Source organism: Delphinapterus leucas, chromosome 5 (genome assembly GCF_059928025.1).
Source record: "Delphinapterus leucas isolate spDelLeu-1000000601 "Yukka" chromosome 5, BTC_Dleu_Yukka2, whole genome shotgun sequence".
In the NCBI taxonomy this organism is placed as follows: domain Eukaryota; kingdom Metazoa; phylum Chordata; class Mammalia; order Artiodactyla; family Monodontidae; genus Delphinapterus; species Delphinapterus leucas.
In genome coordinates this window covers 5,192,452-5,200,290 of record NC_143133.1, presented here as the reverse complement: position 1 = coordinate 5,200,290, position 7,839 = coordinate 5,192,452, and the positions used below count along the sequence as shown (strand labels likewise).

The window sequence follows — 7,839 nt, the reverse complement described above, 5'->3', positions numbered from 1 at the left end:
ATTAATAAAGAGACAATAAGTGTGCTAATAAGGCATCAAGCACAGCCTCTGTGGGCACCAAGCAAAGGAGTGAGAGGGTATTCATCACAGAGGGGTCGCAGGGCAGCAGCCTGGGGTGGGAAGGATTAGCTCCTGGATTGCCTGAGCAGTTTTCCCAAAATAACATCCTCGTGTGCCCCCTAGAGATGCTGAGGTTGATCTACGGCTCACAATTTGGAAAGACGTCCAAGATGTGTTAAGTGAAAAAAATACGACGCAGAAGAGTCCGTGTAGTAAGATCCCGTTTTTGTAAATAACACAGACATGATTGCAGGTCTTCTCTGCCCATGTCATTAGGTGCCTGGGAGAATACATGGCAGGTGGAAACAGGGGTTTTCTCTAAGGCATGGTATCGTGAAGGCTTTCACTCTTAAATTATCCACGTGAGGGTATTTCAAGTTATTAATCGGTGTGTTTCTCCCTCTAACTAGACTGACCAAAACGGTTTACTGGTACCCTGGCGTGAGTCGCACACAACGGAACAAGAAGAATGTCGCAAGTAATCGATGTAGGGCAGGAAGCTCTGGCACAGGCTAACAGAGCAAAGGTTTAAGGCTGAGCGAGACTGGGAGGAAAAGCTCCAGGGGCCAGGGGGAAGATGCAGAGACACGACCAGGGACGCAGACAGTGACAAGGAGAAGCTGTAGCCCCATGGGAGGAGGTCTGGCAAGTTCCCCGGAGTTCAGGAGGCTGACAATAGCTGAGTTCTCTTCTCCTTGCCCCACTGTAAGGTCTACTCATGGCCAAGGGTGGTTTGTCACCCAGTGGCGTCCACCTTGAGGTGACATGCCCCCCGAGTCTACCAAGCACTGCCCCACGCCCGCCTCCTGGGGAAAACCCCTGGCATCTATATTATGGCAGAATTCAACATGACTCAACATTCACTATTTATCAAACCTTAACTCAGAATCAGCTCTTAAGACCTTGCTTCCATCAACTTTCTAACGGGGCAATTAGGTGTCTAACTAATGCTCTGAAGGCACCTTTCCCCAGCTACAGGTACACAAGCATGTGTGCACATACACACACACAGCACACAGCACACACTCATACACATATACACACACAACCCACATGACACACACACACCACATACACAACACACACCACATACACACAAATCACACACACAACCCACACATACACACACAACCCACACGCTACACACACACACAGATCACACACACATCACAGACACACACACACGCCTCGTGGAGTCCCTCTCCTTTCTGTTTGCGTGCCCATCCCTGGAATACTCATCCCTCCCCCACGTTCATTCCCTTAGATATTAAATGCTGACTGAATTTCTCTTTGCCTCTTGAAAACAACAGCCTTGTTTTACAATCACTTGATGTGCCACTGTTTGCCCTCAGCCCACTTGAATCGGGGCAGTAGTTTTGAGGACGGTTAGTATTCACCGCACAGTCTCAGCACATGGCCACTGCCCACTGCCTCGGATACAGGATTGGAAATTAACTGCTCCCTACCAAAGCGGCATGTTACAGTTGACAGAGATCTCTTCCCGTTTGGTTTTCACCAACAGGATCTCATTCAGTCCTGAAGGAATGAGATGTTAGAAAGAGACTCTTTCTGCCTCCGTTTCAACTGAGGTGCAAAAAACAAAAAAACAAAAACAAAACTGGTATCTGATATCAAGATGATTGGGACAGACCTGTCTCAGCAGAATTCACGGAGACGATCCCAGAACCCCTTTCACAACTCCTGGCCCCTGGATCCTGATAAGGATGTGAAAAGAGGGCAAAGGAGCAAGGATTTTGTGAGGAGTTTGGATGACGATATCGAAGAAGCCATATCTTTGGAGAGAGCTATGTGGCTGAGTCTCCAGCAAAACCCCTTGTGGGATAGGTGAGGTGCTGCCCCAGAGCAGAAGGGGACCTCAGGGACCACAAAGAAAAGCGTTCCCTGAAGCTACATCCTTACATTCTGACCAGAATAAGGAACTCCCAGAAGAAAGAGCAGCTGAAATGTGACCTGCGCTGCATTCAGTTTGCTCCCTGGGTGTGACAGCCAACAGGCTGTCTAAGGGAAAAGCTGGAGGCCATTCTGCTCCCTCGCTGCTGCGTCTGTGGCCTCAGCAGTTGGGAAGAGGCAGCAGTTTCTGGTCCTGCTGTGGTCACAGCCCAGCTCCTGGGGCCCAGCTGTCGGGAGGTAGATGGTGCGTCCCCCAGCCTTGACCTGTGACTCTCCATCACTGAATGGGGCTGCAGCCCAAGGACACAACTCTTCCTCCTTTGAAGATTAGAGACCATGATTTATCTCATCTTGAAGGGAAAGAAAGAGACCTATCTCTTTGTCTGGAGGAGGAGAGCATAGAAGGGAGAGCAGGAGGGGAGGGGAGGGAGGGGAGGGAGGAGGAGGGGAGGGAGGGGAGGGAGGGGAGGGGAGGGAGGGGAGAAGTCTTCTGAAGTAACGAAGAGTAACTCCAAACCTAGAACACATGCATCTCCTTCCTATATTGTTCTATTTCTGAAAATGAAGTTTGACAAAAATAGCATGTCAACGGGAGAAGAAACACTTCTCTCAGCTCATTAAGAGTTCGTTTTGTCTCTCTCAGGGTCTAAATGAACATGTGTCTCATTGTCCGTGGACATCCCTTTTTACAAATGGCCGCACAGGCCGGCACTAAGTGTGAGATGGCTATTTAGCATGGTGGAAGCCAGGAAGACATCATCCAACCCTGGAGAAGAAAAACACTGACAGAGTAAACGCCTCTTATTTATGATGCATAGTAATAAAAACAAACAAAGCTGTTACAAATAATCGTGCCAGTGCGCACTTCGGCAGCACGTATACTAAAACTGAAACGATACAGACAAGATTCGCATGGTCCCTGCACAAGGATGACATGCAAATTCGTGGAGCGTTCCGTATTTTTAAACAACAAGGTCCTACTGTAGAGCACAGGGAACGGTACTCAGTACCCTATAATAAACCACAATGGAAAAGAATCTGAAAAAGAATGTGTACATACATATAAAACTGAGTCACTGTGCTGTACACCTGAAACTAACACAACATTGTAAACCAACTATACTCCAATAAAAATAATAATAATAACTGTGCCACATTCAACTGTGAGAATCTTGGTTTGATTTCTCTGAAAGGAGCAGATTGTCCCCATTTTTGTCATGGAGGTGCAGTGGGGTTTATTTTTTTAATAATTTATCCATTTATTTATTTTTGGCTGCATTGGGTCTTCGTTGCTGCACGTGGGCTTTCTCCAGTTGCAGCGAACAGGGGCTACTCTTTATTGCAGTGCGTGGGCTTCTCATTGCGGTGGCTTCTCTTGTTGCAGAGCACGGGCTCTAGGCGCACGGGCTTCAGTACTTGTGGCTTGTGGGCTCAGTAGTTGTGGCTCATGGGCTCAGTAGCTGTGGCTCGCGGGCTCTAGAGCGCAGGCTCAGTAGTTGTGGCGCACGGGCTTAGTTGCTCTGCGGCATGTGGGATCTTCCGGGACCGGGGCTCGAACCCGTGTCCCCTGCATTGGCAGGCAGATTCTTAACCACTGCGCCACCAGGGAAGTCCCAGTGTGGTGGTTTTGATCCTACGTTTTCCAACCATAAGCTTGCAAGGTCTCTAGGTAAGTCTGTGCCTCCGGAGGGGTCAGTCTGAAATAGGCAGATTTCAGAATGGGACACGTACAAAATATAGAAATTAACATGTTCTCTCCATGCTGGGCCCACAGCCAGTCCTTCATGCCCTTCTTTCCCGGAGCAAGTAGATTGAGACCCCACACATGTGCCAGACGTGAGGCCAGGTGCCGGGCACGCAAGAAGGAAAGAGAGACGCAAGGTGCCTGCCCTTCTAGCGCAGACCCCAGAAAGCAATTTGGAGACTTAACTGGGACTCTGTGACAGGTAGAGATTTCAAAGGAATTGCAATGCAATTTGGTTTTAAGTGTGTGGGTTTTTCAGTTTTGGTTTTTACCTAATCTCACATTGTGCACATGACAATCAACACGTAAAGACTTAACCAATAAGCTACCAAAAGGTGCATCATAATCAGGGAATCCCAGCCCTTTTCGCTGCATGGCCCTGCTAACAAAAGGACCGATATTAAGAATAAATTGAGATGTTGGTGAATGTATTGCGCTCTGTTTTCATATAGATTCTGCTGTTGATTCTCTCATTTGGCATTTTTTTAATGTTCTGTCATTCCTCTTACCCAGGTGATGTGGAAGGTCATGGGATGGAAGAGTCAGGGAAAAAACGAAATGTAATTCTGTCCCACCACCATTATACTCTTAAACTCACTCTCAAATACGTAAATACTTTTTAAACGGAAGAAATTAGTCTCTTCTTTTCCCTTAACTTCCCTTCCAAGATGAAGGAGATTTTCCGTAAACTTGCCTCTCTAACCTGAAGATTCTGTCTCAGTGGATCAGTGAGAAAACGTTTTTGACAAGTCAAATATTCATTTTTTAGGGGAAAAATAACCCTCTCTATCCAGGCTGCCAAGACTGTGTCTTATATGTTCTCAGTCCCTCAAGCTATCAATCGGCATCCCGCCGCAGACGTTGCCCAGATGTCTTGGTCAGTGCACATTAAAGGCTTAGTTTGCAGGCTTCCTAGGAAAGAGATTTAACATTAGCACATGTTAGATGTTAAGGAACATCCTTCTCCATCGAAAGAGAAATTTTATTTCTCAGGAAGAAAAAGAAATACAACGTGTAGTCACTAGGATGCATTATGAACCTGTTATTGCGTGTGGGATTTGTGATCAAGGTCTCTCTCTTCTACAAGGATTCTTCAGCTAAGGGCGGAATTACAGATTTAAGGGCCTACCAAAAACAAGTTTCACAGGCCTTTAGCGCCATCTAGTGGCTATGTCCTGAATTTGAGAAGCGTGAGAGGCTCTGGCAGTGAAAGCTCTTACCGTAAACAGGCTTGGCAGAGGGCACAGTTGGGCGACACAGGAACTGTTGTGCCTCGGAACACTGTGCTGGGTACACGGCATTTCCCCATAGATTCCAGACAGAGAGTTGCACCCAGATCTCAAGGGCATTTTGAAAGGAGCCATTTTCAAAGCAACTGGTACAATGCTTTTGTTGTCTCTTCTTAGTCACCTGCTTGAAGCAGCCTGTCTGGAACGCACAGGGTGTGAGTGTGTGTGTGTGTGTGTGCGCACGCGCGCATGCACAGCGAGGGAGGAGCACGAAAATGCTCAGGGCTTGTGCTGAGTTCTGCGGTGCCAACTGGCATCAGGAAGGGACATATGCAAAATCACACCCTTCATGGCCTCTAAGCTTAGATAAGCTGTCAACATCCTGCACTGGAGGGACCTGCTTTCTCCACGCTCTGGTTTAAAGGCTTAAAAACAGAAGCCAAGTTTAGCCTTTTGGAAAACATAGGCAGTCATGGTCCTGTCCAGAAGGATGGCAACTTGCCGCCTACAGTGTTGATGGAATGTGACGGAGATCCCACCAGCCTTGCGGAAGGAGCGACTTGGGTTCGGTCCCCTCACCCTCCCCAACCCTGCACCTGCCAACAGACGCAGAGGTAAACAGATCAGAGGCGTGGGCAGCTGGTCCTTAGAGCTCCCTTTTCCTTCTGCCCTCTCCACCCCTCAGGAGCCAAGAAATTGCGTAGTAAAGGGCAGCACAAATCAGGCATAGATGGAAACCCAGATTCTACTGCGTCCGGTGAGTCTGCCCCCCCCAGCGGGAAGAGCGTGACTAGAGATGGAGAAAAGGCATCATCAGCCCCGTGGGGCTCAGAATGGCCGTGACACAGAGCTGAAGCGACCCGCCTGTCTTACAGATGTTCTCAACAACCGGCCAGGGGCCGAGGATGACCTCGAGATGATGTCCTGTGTCCCTACTCACGTCCACCCCAGCAGACCAGGAATCTAGCCACAGTTGCTCTATTTTTTCCCTGCCCTATTTACCCTTATTGCCCTATTTTTAAAATTATTTTTAAATTATTTTTGCCTGCCAGTAGGGAATTTTAAATGTGGGTAGGACAGAAATTCACTTTTTGGATTCCCTTGTCTCTTTAATCCCCGAACAGAATGTGTGCCTCACCATCCAAAAGATATCGGTTACCTCATTAACCCCCTTCCTGTAAAATAAGGCTATTAATAGTATCTGCCCCATTGGGTTACTGTGGGAATTAAGTGTGTTCATGCCTGTACAACAGTTGTAACAATGTCTACGCTCTCAATCGGTGCCAGTTATGGTCACTACATTCCAGCAACTCAAATCAGCAGGGCCGGGGACCTGGAAGAGATGATCTGCTCGTTAAAAATTCTATTTGTAGACTTCATGACTCTGTTTGTTCTCAGGAAATGCGTGTCTTCTTTCCAAGACCTCAAGCTCCTTAAGGAAGAGACGGCATTAACACATCCTCCATGGGATTCTGCAGCCTCCAAATTCCATCCACACCTCAGGAGACAAAGAGAATTTGAATGGGAAGATGTCGACCCTTACTGCCAACAGGCACCCGGGGACACCTCCTTGATGATCATACTAAAAGGTCTCGGGGACCATTCAGAGTAGAGGCGCCCCACCATCAGCAGCTATGATCAGCTGTAGTGGAATTCCGGAAAACCCTTAGGAAGCATTGAAGATGTATGCTTCAACTTTCAGGGCAGACTTGGAATTTTAATTCAATGAAACCTATATGAACAGTCCACTCAGGAGAAAGACTGACATACTGCGGGTGGGAAAACACTGCTTCGTTATTCATCCTTACTGGGAAGGCAAGTAATTTCAGCCTGACGAGACAAAAATGAGAAGAGGCAGAGTCAGAGCAGGCAGGTGAGATCAAGGGAAAGAAAGGCAGATGGATGGATAGATGGACAGACCGATGGATGGATGGATATATACGTACATATATGGATTTGACAGAGAGAGATACATACATACGTACATACGTAGGTCCACAGGCTACTGAAGAGGGGAGTAGAACAGGAGATGCATTAAAACAGCCCTTTTTCTCCTCACCCGAGAAATATAATGACATCCTAGGCTCCAGCCAGTGCGTCATCCCTTAAAAAGCTCATTGAGAAGTTCAGTAATGATCCCATCCTTATCCCACAGCTCTTGGGAGACCTTGCCATTAACCCTTACAATTGCTGCACCTACTCATCCACTCCTGGGAAAACGTCAAGCTCTTTTTCCTTTTGTGCTACAGAGGCTACCGTGAAGGCGCTTTTCTTTTTCTGAGACATTTTCAGATGGTTTTTTGTTTTTTTTTTTTTCTACTACAATTCCAAAGATTTTCTTTTAGACCGTGATGGAAAGCACAAAGACGCATTCGGTTCAGCCTGCAGATTGCTAGAAAACCCTTCACATCCCTCGGAAATTAGAGAGGCAGCCGCACTCATGAGTAAGAGTGTATACGTTTGGAAGGAGTGGGTTTCATAGAATCAGGCCATTGGAGAATAAGGAGAAACTTTAGTCCATCCTCTTCAACTTGAAGACGAGGGGACAGAGGTACTTAGGAGATAAGCTTTGACTATTCCCTGCCTCGTTTTTCTCATCTGTGGAGCAGAAGAATGATAGCACAGTGGCTAAATTAAGAGCAAGTTGATATACAGGGCTGTGCTGCTATGAAAAAGCTAGTGTTGTCTCTTTCGAAGGCTTGAGGCCGGGCTGCCTCCCCAGCGCTTCTGAGCAAAAGCAAATCTATCCCCGTGCAGCCCCGGAGCCCAGGTCCCAGGGCCTCCTTCACCCTGGAGTCCCAAGAAGTAAACCCAGGTAGAGGGCCTGTCTAGTCCCAAGCCGCCTGGTGATGGCAATTCTGTGTTATTTACTCCAAGACTTCATTAAGCACACAC

The 7,839-nt window shown here is 47.5% G+C and overlaps 1 non-coding gene across 1 annotated transcript; it reads left to right on the top strand.

Moving 5' to 3' along the window:
* The first annotated feature begins 2,828 nt into the window (after positions 1-2,828).
* Positions 2,829-2,935, top strand: LOC115801969 (U6 spliceosomal RNA). The gene has a single exon (XR_004022346.1). It is a non-coding gene; the product is annotated as a U6 spliceosomal RNA (small nuclear RNA).
* The last annotated feature ends 4,904 nt before the right edge of the window (positions 2,936-7,839 follow it).